We start from the raw sequence: 12,937 nt of genomic DNA, 5'->3' as shown, positions 1-12,937 counted from the left end.
GAAGCATATGTCAGGGATAGACAAGAGAGATCAAGTGAATCCTTAGAGGAGTATAAAGGCAGTAGGAGTATACTTTAGAGGGAAATCAGGAGGGCGAAAAGGGGACATGAGATAGCTTTGGCAAATAGAATTAAGGAGCGTCCAAAGGGTTTTTACAAATATATTAAGGACGAAAGGGTGACCAGGGAGAGAACAGGGCCCCTCAAGGATCAGCAAGGCTGCCTTTGTGTAGAGCTGCAGAAAATGGGGGAGACACTAAATGAGCACTTTGCATCAGTATTTACTGTGGAAAAGGATATGGAAGATATAGACTGTAGGGAAATAGATGGTGACATCTTGAAAAATGTCCATATTACAGAGCAGGAAGTGCTGGATGTCTCGAAATGCATAAAGGTGGATAAATCCTCAGGACCTGATCAGGTATACCCTAGAACTCTGTGGGAAGCTAGAGAAGTGATTGCTGGGCCTCTTGCTGAGATATTTGTATCATCGATGGTCACAGGTGAGATGCCGGACGTCTGGAGGTTGGCAAACGTGGTGCCACTGTTTAAGAAGGGCGGTAAAGACAAGCCAGGGAACTATAGACCGGTGAGCCTGATGTTGGTGGTGGGCAAGTTGTTGGAGGGAATCCTGAGGATTGGATGGACATGTATTTGAAAAGGCAAGGACTGATCAGGGATAGTCAACATGGCTTTGTGCGTGGGAAGTCATGTCTCACAAATGTGATTGAGTTTTTTGAGGAAGTAACAAAGAAGATTGATGAGGGCAGAGCCATAGATGTGATATATATGGACTTCAGTAAGGCGTTCACCAAGGTTCCCCATGGGAGACTGATTAGCAAGGTTAGATCTCATGGAATATATTGAATTAGCCAGTTGGATGCAGAACTGGCTCAAAGGTAGAAGATAGAGGATGGTGGTGGAGGGTTGTTTTTCAGACTGGAGGCCTGTGACCAGTGGAGTGTCACAAGGATCGGTGCTGGGCCCTCTACTTTTTGTCATTTACATAAATGATTTGGATGCGAGCATAAGAGGTACAGTTAGTAAGTTTGCAGATGATACCGAAATTGGAGGTGTAGTAGACAGCGAAGAATGTTATCTCAGATCACAACAGGATCTTGACCAGATGGGCCAATGGGCAGAGAAGTGGTAGATGGAGTTTAATTCAGATAAATACGAGGTGCTGCATTTTGGAAAGCAAATCTTAGCAGGACTTATACACTTAATGGCAAGGTCCCAGGGAGTGTTACTGAACAAAGAGACTTTGGAGTGCAGGTTCATAGCTCCTTGAAAGTGGAATCGCAGATAGATAGGATAGTGAAGGTGGCATTTGGTATGCTTTCCTTTATTGGTCAGAGTATGGAGTACAGGAGTTGGGAGATCATGCTTGCGGCTGTACAGGCCACTTTTGGAATACTGTGTGCAATTCTGCTCTCCTTCCTATCGGAAAGATGTTGTGAAACTCGAAAGGGTTCAGAAAATATTTCCAAGGATGTTGCCAGGGTTGGAGGATCTGAGTTACAGGGAGAGGCTGAACAGGCTGGTGCTGTTTTCCCTGGAGTGTCAGAGGCTGAGGGGTGACCTTATAGAGGTTTACAAAATTATGACGAATGAGACTGCAGGAATTCTTTCAAGATGCCAGCAGTGATTCCAATGAGCTCACTGATGAACTGGAACACTCATCACAGGGATCTGTAGAGGAGCGACCAAAGAGGGTATCAACTTGGACCCCACCGGAGGGCCGCTGCCCTGGGCTTGACATGTATGCTCAAACCGTCAGGAAATAAATGCCAGATTCGTCAGCCGTACCCAAAACATCACCCGTTCACAATGCAATGCCATCCAGGCTCTCAAAACCAATCACAACATTGTCATCAAACCAGCAGATAAAGGAGGAGTAATTGTCATTCAGAATAGAACAGTTTACTGCGAGGAAGTGTCCCGATAACTGAACAACCAGGAACACTACAGGCAACTACCAGCTGATCCGACCAAAGAGCACGCCTGAGAATTAAACACATTGATCAGGACTTTGGATCCAGTCCTTCAGAATTCCCTATGCGTCCTCATCCCACATACTTCTCGTGAAGGCCACTTCTACTGCCTTCCAAAGGTACATAAAGCCAACACACCAGGACATCCTATCATGTCGGGCAATGGGACCCTATGTGAGAATCTCTCCGGCTATGTTGAAGGCATCTTGAAACCTATTGTACAGGGGACCCCCAGCTTCTGTCGCGACACTACAGATTTCTTACAGAAACCCAGCACCCACTGACCAGTCGATCCAGGAACATTCCTCGTCACAATGGACATTTCCACACTCTACACCAGCATCCCCCACAATGATGGCATCGCGGCAACAGCCTCAGTACTCAACACCAACAACTGCCAGTCTCCAAACACCATCCTACAACTCATCCACTTTATCCTCAATCACAATGTTTTCACCTTTGACAACCAGTTCTTCATCCAGACACATGGAACACCCATGGGGTCCAAATTTGCATCCCAATATGCCAACATCTTTATGCACAGGTTCAAACAAGACTTCTTCTCTATGCAGGATCTCCAACCAACATTGTACACCAGGTACATTGACGACATTTTCTTCCTCTGGACCCATGGCAAGGAGTCACTGATAAAACTACACAGTGACATCAACAAGTTTCATCCCACCATCAACCTCACAAATGGACTACTCTCGACTATCTGTCTCATTCTTGGACACATGCATCTCCATCAAGGATGAACACCTCAGCACCACACTCTACCGCAAACCCACAGGTAACCTCACGATGTTACACTTCTCCAGCTTCCACCCAAAACATATTAAAACAGCCATTCCCTATGGACAAACCTTACGTGTACACCGGATCTGTTCAGATGAGGAGGAACGTGACGGACACCTGTAAGTACTCAGGGATGCCCTCACAAGAACGGAGTATGATGCTCAACTCATCGACCGCCAGTTCCGACGTGCCACAGCAAGGAACTGTAATGACTTCCTCAGGAGACAGACACGGGCTGCAACTGACAGGGTACCCTTGGTGGTTCAGTACTTCCCAGGGGCTGAAAAATTACTCCATGTTCTTCGTGACCTGCAACACATTATCAATGAGGATGAACACCTCACCAAGACCTTCCCCACACCTCCACTACTTGCCTTTAAACAACCACCAAACCTCAAACAGATCATTGTTCATAGCAAGCTGCCCAACTCTCAGGACAACTCCATACAACCCTGTCACGGTAGCTGCTGCAAGACGTGTCAGATTGTGGACATGGGTACCACCATTACATGTGGGAACACCTCCCACCATGTATGTGGCAGGTACTCATGTGACTCAGCCAACGTTGTCTATCTTATACTTTGCAGGCAAGGGTGCCCTGAGGCATGGTACATTGGGGAAACCGAGCAAAAGCTACGACAACGGATGAATGGGCACCGTACAACAATCAACAGACAGGAATGTTCCCTCCCAGTTGGGGAACACTTCAGCGGTCCAGGACATTCGACCTCAGACCTTAGGGTGACCATCCTCCAAGATGGACTTCGGATCAGGCAGCAGAGAAAAGTGGCTGAGCAGAGGCTGATAGCTAAGTTCGGTACCCATAGGGAGGGCCTCAACCGGGACCTTGGGTTCATGTCACACTACAGGTGACCACCATTGCACTATACACACACACAGACACACACACACACGCACGCACTCCTATACACACACATACACACGGACACACATATACACAGACACTCACACACACCCTTACAGACACACACATTCCCACATTCACACAGGCATCCTCTCAGAGACTTAGACCACTCTACAGTCATGCACACACACATATACACTCTCTGTCACAGACTCTCACAATCCCCCACCTCAGACACACACACACACACACACTCCCATACTCACACATGCACCCCCTCACAGACCTAAGACACTCTACACTCACTACACACACATATTCACTCTCTCTCACACTCACAACCCCCAACCCAGACAGACACACACACACAGACAGACACAAAGACCCACATGCACACATATACTTTGGGGGGGTGAATTTGTACTTGCAGAATTACATGTACTTAGCTCAAAAAACTGCATGAATTCATGTAAAACTCTGTTATCTCACTTTTTAGATTAGAATCAACCTAAACATCAGGTCATAGACAGAGAACACAGGGGGCCAACACCGTCAACATATTGTCTAGCTATCACCAATTGTTACAGTTAACCTGAGAATGCAACTTTTTAAAAAAAGGTTTTTTGATTTACACATGAAAGAAGTGAAACTATCATGATATTCTAACAGATGAAAGACTCAACAGACAATCAACGTATTTTTCAATGTATAATTTCAGTTACATCACACTTTTTTGCTATAAATTCTGCGTCTTACAATTGTGTCCACCACAACCACCTGATGAAGGAGCGACGCTCCGAAAGCTAGTGCTTCCAATTAAATCTGTTGGACTATAACCTGGTGTTGTGTGATTTTTTAACTTTGTACACCCCAGTCCAACACCGGCATCTCCAAATTACAAAATTATGAAGGGCATGGATAGGGTAAATAGGCAAAGTCTTTTCCCTGGGGTCGGGGAGTCCACTACTAGAGGGCATAGGTTTAGGGTGAGAGAGTAAAGATGTAAAAGAGACTTAAGGGGCAACTTTTTCACACAGAGGGTGGTACGTATATGGAATGAGCTGCCAGAGGAAGTGGTGGAGGCTGGTACAATTGCAACATTTAAGAGGCATTTGGATGGGTATATGAGGAGGAAGGGTTTGGAGGGATATGGGCTGGGTGCTGACAGGTGGGACTAGATTGGGTTGGGATATCTGGTCGGCATGACGGGTTGGACCGAAGGGTCTGTTTCCATGCTGTACATCTCTATGACTCTATAACTTCCAGTCATCTGCCTTTTTAAAACAGAATCTCATTGTTCACATTTCAATCTGAGATCTGCTGCAGTCTCCAGTGGTGTTCATGCCAGCTGGAGGAACAGCACCTCATTTTTCATTTAGGTACATAAACCTTCGGGCTCACCTTTGAGTTCAACCAGCATGAGCCCTATCCTTCAAGTTGTTTTCCCTGTCACCGCACTCCAGTGCCTGGTTTTCTTGGTTTTGCTTTCAACAGGGCCAACCTTTTCTGTGATTAACATCTATAATTGCTACCTACTCCAGACTTACACTCTTCTCTCCAACATACCACTCCTCTTTTACCTATTGTTCTGTGAGTCCTGTGAACTTTACTTTGCCCCACTCTCTAACCTTGTCATTCCTTTTACCTTTGTTTCTGTACTACTTTCTCCTTCCCACAGTATAAATCCCATCACTTTTCCAAATCTCTCCTCAGTTCCAGTAATGTCATATTGGACTCAAAGCATAAACTCTGTCTCTATCTCCACACATTCTGCCAGACCTGCTGAGTTTCTCCAGTAATTTCTGTTTTAATTTGGATTTCCAGTGACGTAATATTTTGTTCTGGTCTCTTCAGCATCTTGTATAGATATCAATAAGGTTGCCTGTCATTCTTCTAAACTGCAGAAAATATTGGCTCAATTTACCCAGCGTCTTCTCAGGAGTGAAGGGACTAAACTTTAATTGTACTGCCTCCAAAGCAAGTATAGCCTTGTTTAAATATGGAGTCCACAATTGTACGCTGTATTACAGATGTTGTCTCACCAAAACCCTGTACAAGTTAGGTGAGATTCTCCATTCCTGTACTTTTATTGTCTTGCCAACATTAAAGGCCAACATATCATCTGCCTTTTTAACCTTCACTCTATCATTAATGATTGTACCTTCAGCTCTCAAACTCTGGGATTCTCTCCCTAAACTTCTTTATCTTTTCTACTCCTTTAAGATGTTCTTTCCACCTACTTGCTTCACCAGGTTTCCAGTTAATGCCTGAATGTTTCTCTCTAAAATTGGGGCTAATGTGAAGTGTCGAAGGCTCAGCACAAATGCTCTGTCATCAATGTTGGCTCTGTCATTAATTCACGGACAAACCACAAGAGGGCAGGCTCTTCTCACATGAAGCAATCTTAAATGAAAGCATCCTCACAGATAAAGAACGGACATTTTTCTCACTCATTCCACTTGAAGAGCTTCAGAAATAACAAAATGACAGGATTGTTTTGTGTAATCCTTCTCTGAGTTTCAGTGGAGAACCCTCAGGTGCGAATTTACTCTCTAAGAGAAGCTGCATCATTGGAAGTGTGGACATTATTGTGACTCCAATCAAATTCTGGGGAATGGTGCCATCGCCATGCCAGGGATGTGTGGCCAGCCTAGTAATGTTTTCCAGGGCCTTCCTATCCCCACTGTCTGACCAAACAGCATGCTCTCTCTGCTGAGAATGCTTAGGGGAAGACAGGCCTCAGTCTGATTTGACTTCGAGAAATTACTCCCTCTGCAACTTCCTCTGGGAGAGGTTTACCAGCAACCTTGAAAAGCGCCTGAAACTGTGTCTCTGTGACCATAAGGCAACTTGGGTCTAAAGGTGATGTGTGTGTCATGGAGGTCACAAACCCCAGCCACAACTCCACACTACCTCAGGGTGATGATGTGCCTTTCTGTCCCCACTGAATTTGTCGTTGTATGAAGTAGGTTCCAGCCTGAATACATTCACTCATGAACATTCTCCCATAAAGACCACTCTGGGTTGGTTGGCTCACCAGCTGGTTTGCAATGCAATGTGATACCAACAGCATGGGTACAATTCCCACACAGACAAAGGTAACTGCCCTTGCCTGAGGTGTGGTGACCCTCAGGTTAAACCAGGCACTCTCTCTAATGAGAAAGCAGGCTGTGGTCCAGTAGGTCTATGGTGACTTGATCATTACCTTAAAGACCCTTGCAATTGCACTCCAGATAAATTGTCAGTGTCTGGAAATGAACCCCTTGGAAGGGTGGGGGAAATCAAAAGGGAATTGGGTAAAACGTCAATGCAGAAAAGATTGCAGGGCTATGAGAAAATGTAGGAAAATAAGGCTAACTTGATAGCAATCAGGCTGTTTTAGAATCAGTATTTTGTAATGAGACAGGAATAGTAACCTTACTGCAAAGTAGCATTTGGGAAATGGTGACTATATTATGGCACAGTGGCTCAGTGGTTAGCACTGCTGTCTTATAGCACCAGGGACACAGGTTTGATGCCAGCCTCGGGTGACTGTCTGTGTGGAGTTTGCATATTCTCTCTGTGTATGTGTGGGTTTCCTCTGGTTTTCTCCCACAGTCCAAAGATGTGCAGGTTAAGTGAATTGGCCGTGTTAAATTGCCCATAGTGTTAGGTGCATCATTCAGAGGGAAATGGGTCTGGGTGGGTTACACTTCAGAGGGGTGGTGGGGACTTGTTGGGCTGAAGGGCCTGTTTCCACACTTTAGCAAAACTAATCTATTATGATAAAATTTCACACAAAGTTTGAATGTGATATAGTACTTTCTGAAACTAGAGACTTTAATCTGACAGAGGAAATTGTTAATGTATGAGGAGAGGCAGCTAGGATAGTGAAGAAAGTATGCTTACCTTTATTGGTCAGTGCATTGAGTGTAGGAGTTGGGAGTTTATGTTGTGGCTGTACAGGACATTGGTTAGGCCAATTTTGGAATATTGCACTCTGTTCTGGTCTCCCTACTACAGGAAGGATGTTGTGAAGCTCAGAAAAGATTTACAAGGATGTTGCCAGGGTTGGAGGATTTGATCTATAGGGGGAGGCTGAACAGGCTGGGGCTGTTTTCCCTGGAGTGTCGGAGGCTGAGGAGTGACCTTATAGAAGTTTATAAAATCATGAGAGACACAGATAGGGTGAAGAGTCAAAGTCTTTTCCCGAGAGTAACGGAGTCCAAAACTAGAGGGCATTGATTTAAGGTGAGAGGAGAAAGATTTAAGAAGGACCTAGGGGGCAACTTTTTCTCACAGAGGGTGGTATGTGTATGGAATGAGCTGCCAAAGGAAGTGGTGGAGGCTGGTACAATTACAACATTTAAAAGACACCTGGATGAATAGGAAGGGGTTAGAGGGATATGGGCCAAATGCTGGTAAAGGGAACTAGATTTATTTCAGATATCTGGTCAGCATGGATAGGTTGGACTAAAGGGTCTGTTTCCATGCTGGATAGCTCTCTAACCCTATGACTCTAGCAGCAAGTTGGATATGGTAGATTGAGAAAATACAGTAGAACATTTGATGGTAGTTAGGCAATAGGTAGTATTTAAAGAAATATGACCATGATTTATGTGTGAGTTTACTTCCAGCAGGGTGGAAGTGACGTGACAATTAACATATTAACCCTCATGATAGAAATTTGATTTGGATATAATAGTATTGTAAAATATGTATTTGTTCCAACCAAACGTTATGTACAATATTATGTTCCTGAGACACATGAATGTCTAGGTTAACAGGCAGGTATTAGTTACTGATTTGGCCTGACGCTGAAGCTTTGAAGTCGAGATGTCCCTAGTTAATCTATTATTTATGGAGAAGGTGAAATCCGTGACCGAGCAGGTGGAAGAGCCCAATCACTTTGAAAACGGTGAGAGCTTGGAGGATAATGAGGCAAGATGAGGGCAACTGGCTTGAGACCTCACCATTTACCCCATTGTGGAGAGCCCCAGGATTTAAACCTGGGGCAATTAGTTAAAGACTCCGGCTTTAAGGTGTGGGAGAATAAGGGTATCTCTTGTTTGGGAGATTTATTCGAGGGGGAGGTCTTGATATCATTTAGCCAACTAAGTCAGAAATATGGATTGTCTAATAGGAACCTTTCCGATATTTTCAGATAAGGGATTGTATATAGAGCAGGACCACGCTCCTGGCTCAGCCTTACAAGTCACACATGGAGAAGAGTGCTCCATTGCATGGGTGCTCTTTAGGCTAGTACTTTGTATCATTTATAGAAAGGGCGTGCCTTAGGAGATATGGAGAGACTACGTAGGACTTGGAATCAGGAACTAGTGAGGATATTTCATTGGAAACATGGGAAGCTATATGGAAAAATGTAAAGAAAATCTCAATATGTAACAAAGTGCAGGCCATGCAATTGAAGATTTTACACAGGGCTCATATGGCTCCAGAGAGGCTAGCTAAGTTCAAAAGAGGAGTATCTCCAGGATATCTCAAATGTAAAATTAGTATAGGCACTCTTACACACTGCTTTTGGTCATGTTACAAGATCTAGAGATACTGGAGTGGCATAGTAAGGGAGCTGAAGGAAATCCTGGGAATTGAGGTCAAGGTGGATCCGGTATTTCTTCTCCTGGAGTTGCCAAACTTGCTGTCTCTAGGGAAACACGGGAAGACGTTGTGTAACATTCTTACCCCTGTGCAAGGAAGAACATTCTAATGAATTGGAGGTTGGAAAAACGCCCAGGTCTTATGGGATGGCACTGGCTGGTGATGGAGCATCTCCCCCAAGACTACCTTACAAATATGGTGCACCACAATACAGAGCAGTTCTTCAAGATGTGGTGGCCCTTTCTAAATTATATAGTTGCAGACATATTGGCAATATTAACCAGGGCTGTGGTATAGCCATGGGAGTTAGATTGGGCAGCTCCGTGGGGCCCTGGGATGGGGAAGCTGGGAAAATATAGGTACAATGACCAGTGCTCTCACGGATGGGAGCTTCAGTGGAAGTGCGGTGAGTGAAATAAAAGAAAGTAATGTGATGTAATTTAATTTAATTTAACTTGAATTCAACTTAATTTAACTTTTATTTAATTTGATTGTAGTTTAGCTTAAGTAGATATGTTTGTTCTTGTGGAATAGTAGGAGTTTATTATTAATAGTATTGTGATATAACACTGCTGTACCACCTCTATCCTTTTGTATTCTGGTTTTGTTTTATATATATAGTTGTTTTTGTAAAAGATTTGAAAAAGTTTTTAATAAAAATAATTTTAAAAAAGGTATTAGCTACAACAGGACAGCATGTTTCTAGTACAGCATAGTTCTTCAAGTGGTCCAAAATGAGATGAACTATGAAATCTTTACACCCTTTAGGTCACACCCTGTGATACTGTGATGATATCATTACTTGTCTAATACAGGTTTACTGGCATGCTGACCGTGAAATATAACACAGTCTACAACAGATTCCTCTAGGGCACAAACACCCTATGGGAAAATTGAATCAATTATGTGGTTACCAAAAAATGTTAACAATTGCATTAGACCAAAGGAAGTGGTTTATACAGATGTCAGAAAAAGTGGTAAGCCTCAGTATTGGGACAAATGTAGAACCCGGCAAAGGAGGTCAGGAAAGTGATCAAGAGAGAGGAAAGTGATTATGAGTGCAGACTACCAAGGAACATAAAGACAGGCTGTAAATTCTTCTTTAGGAATATGAAAGAGGAAGGGTTAGCTTGGACAAATGTAAATCCATTACAGGTTGTTATGGGCCAGACAAAACCCCCTCAAAATATAATAAGGAGATAGCCTAGACCCTAACGTTTTCTTAATTTAAATGTAAATATAAGCTGTTGCATTCCAGATGCAATTTGATTGGTCCAACTACTAGGCTTGAAAAGAAACCACGTTATTTTCACAGTACAGTTAAAAAAGAGATAACATAAAAAGAAAAGATAAGAATTGGCTTAACTATAATTCTATTAAAATGTTTGCTAAAATGATATTAATATTAACGACCACTAACTAACTGTTCCAATATAGTAATATCCCATGAACACACCATTAGCAAAGGCAAATTCAGTAAAATAGATTGTCTTACATGCAATTCTAGCAGCAGGCAGAGAACCCCAGCTTTTAGTTGCAACAGAGATTGGAATAAGAGCTTCCATATCCAGCTTCAAGACTCCAGCAGCTGTTACTAAATGCAAAAACTAAAAATCTTGGTTCTATGGGAGCTTGACCCACCCATTCAGGCTCCTTCTATTGTTCCAACTTAAAAAGAAACTGCAAGGTCTCACATGATGTCTACTTTATTGTCACTGCTGTATACCTCTGTTTTGACCTTCATAAAAAATGCCAGGAAAAACTGCACTTTCTAAAGTTATAGTAATGTCACACAGGTAGAGACAGGAGAGAATTTATAGTGCAGACTAGCAAAACAGAGGAAAAGCTAAATAATTACTTGTATTATTTGAATATACAGAAGATATATGAGACAGTAAGCAACCAAGGGACTTGTGAAACTGAGGAACTGAACTGAACCAATGTTAGTGAACAAGTACTTCCTGAAATGTTTGCTAAGTATTGAAAGTTGATAACTCTCTTAAACCAGGTGAAAGTAAGGACTGCAGATGCTGGAGATCAGAGTCAAAATGTGTGGAGCTGGAAAAGCACAGCTGGTCAGGCAGCATTCAAGGAGCCAGACAGTTGATGTTTTGGGCATAAGCTCTTCATCAGGAATTTTCGTCACATTCCTGATGAAGGGCATATGTCTGAGACATCGACTCTCCTGCTGCTCGGATGCTGCCTAAACCTGCTGTACTTTTCCAGTGCCACACTTGTTAACTCTGCTAAACCAGATGAGCTATACCCCAGTGTAGGTGGGATAAAGTGGGTGACTGTAGGGACATTGGACGCATTAATGAATATCCATCAAATTACTCTTGATTCTGGATAGATTCCTGCAATCTGGAGAGTAGCAAATGTAACTACACCCTTTAAAAAGGGAGGAAGAAGAAGACTCAGAGAATTGCAGAGTTGTCAGTTTGAAGGATCTCTTAAAAAATGTTAGAATCTATTAGAGCAGATAGGATAACTGGACACTTGGGAAACACAGTAATGGTCGGATTGGGCAGAGGCAACATGGGATTCATGAAAAGGGATTCCTGTTGGACAAGCCTGTTGGACTTTCTTTTGAGGGTGTTAAACATACCATAGATAAGGAAGAACCAGTGAATGTGATGTATTAAATTTTCATGATGTTTTTGGTAAGGTCCAGCATTGGAAGTTAATAAATATAAATAGAGCGTGAGGAATTGGTAATAACATTTTAGAATGAATTGAGTCATAGAGTCATAGAGATATACAACATGGAAACAGACCCTTCGGTCCAACCCGATCATGCCGACCAGATATCCAAAACCAATCTAGTCCCACTTGCCAGCACCCGGCCCATATCCCTCCAAACCCTTCCTATTCGTATAATCATCCAAGTGCCTTTGAAATGTTGCAATTGTACTAGACTCCACCACTTCCTCTGGCAGCTCATTCCATACACGTACCAACCTCTGAGTGAAAAAGTTGTCCCTTAGGTCCCTTTTATATCTTTCCCCTCTCACCCTAAACCTATGTCCTCTAGTTCTGGACTCCCCCACCCCAGGGAAAAGACTTTGTCTATTTATCCTATCCAAGCCCTTCATGATTTTATAAACCTCCATAAGGTCACCCCTCAGCCTCCAACACTCCAGGGAGAACAGCCCTCACTTATTCAACCTCTCCCTATAGCTCAAATCTTCCAACCGTGGCAACATCCTTGTAAATCTTTTCTGAATCCTTTCAAATTTCACAACATCTTTCCGATAGGAAGGAGACCAGAAGTGCATGCATCATTCCAACAGTGGCCTAACCAATGTCCTGTACAGCCGCAACATGACCTCCCAATTCCTGTGCACATTACTCTGACCAATAAAGGAAAGCATACCAAACTGGTATATTAAAAGTGGAGAGTCAGGATTAATAGATGGTTCTGTAGTTGGCAGGATGTTATTAGTGGGATGCTGCAAGGATCACATCTCTTCACAATCTGTATAAATGACCTGGATGCAAGGACTAAATGTAATTCTTCCATCTTTGCTGATGATGTAAATGTGAGCAGTGAGGAAACTCCAAATAATTGTGAGATGTGGAGATAATGCGGGGAAGTGGCATTGAGTTAGATATTCAACCATGATCTGTTTGAATGGCAGAGTAGGCTTGATGGAATGAATGGCTAAATCCTGTTTCTATAG

This window comes from Chiloscyllium punctatum, chromosome 24, assembly GCF_047496795.1.
Source record: "Chiloscyllium punctatum isolate Juve2018m chromosome 24, sChiPun1.3, whole genome shotgun sequence".
Classification (NCBI taxonomy): domain Eukaryota; kingdom Metazoa; phylum Chordata; class Chondrichthyes; order Orectolobiformes; family Hemiscylliidae; genus Chiloscyllium; species Chiloscyllium punctatum.
This window is presented reverse-complemented; position numbering follows the sequence as displayed.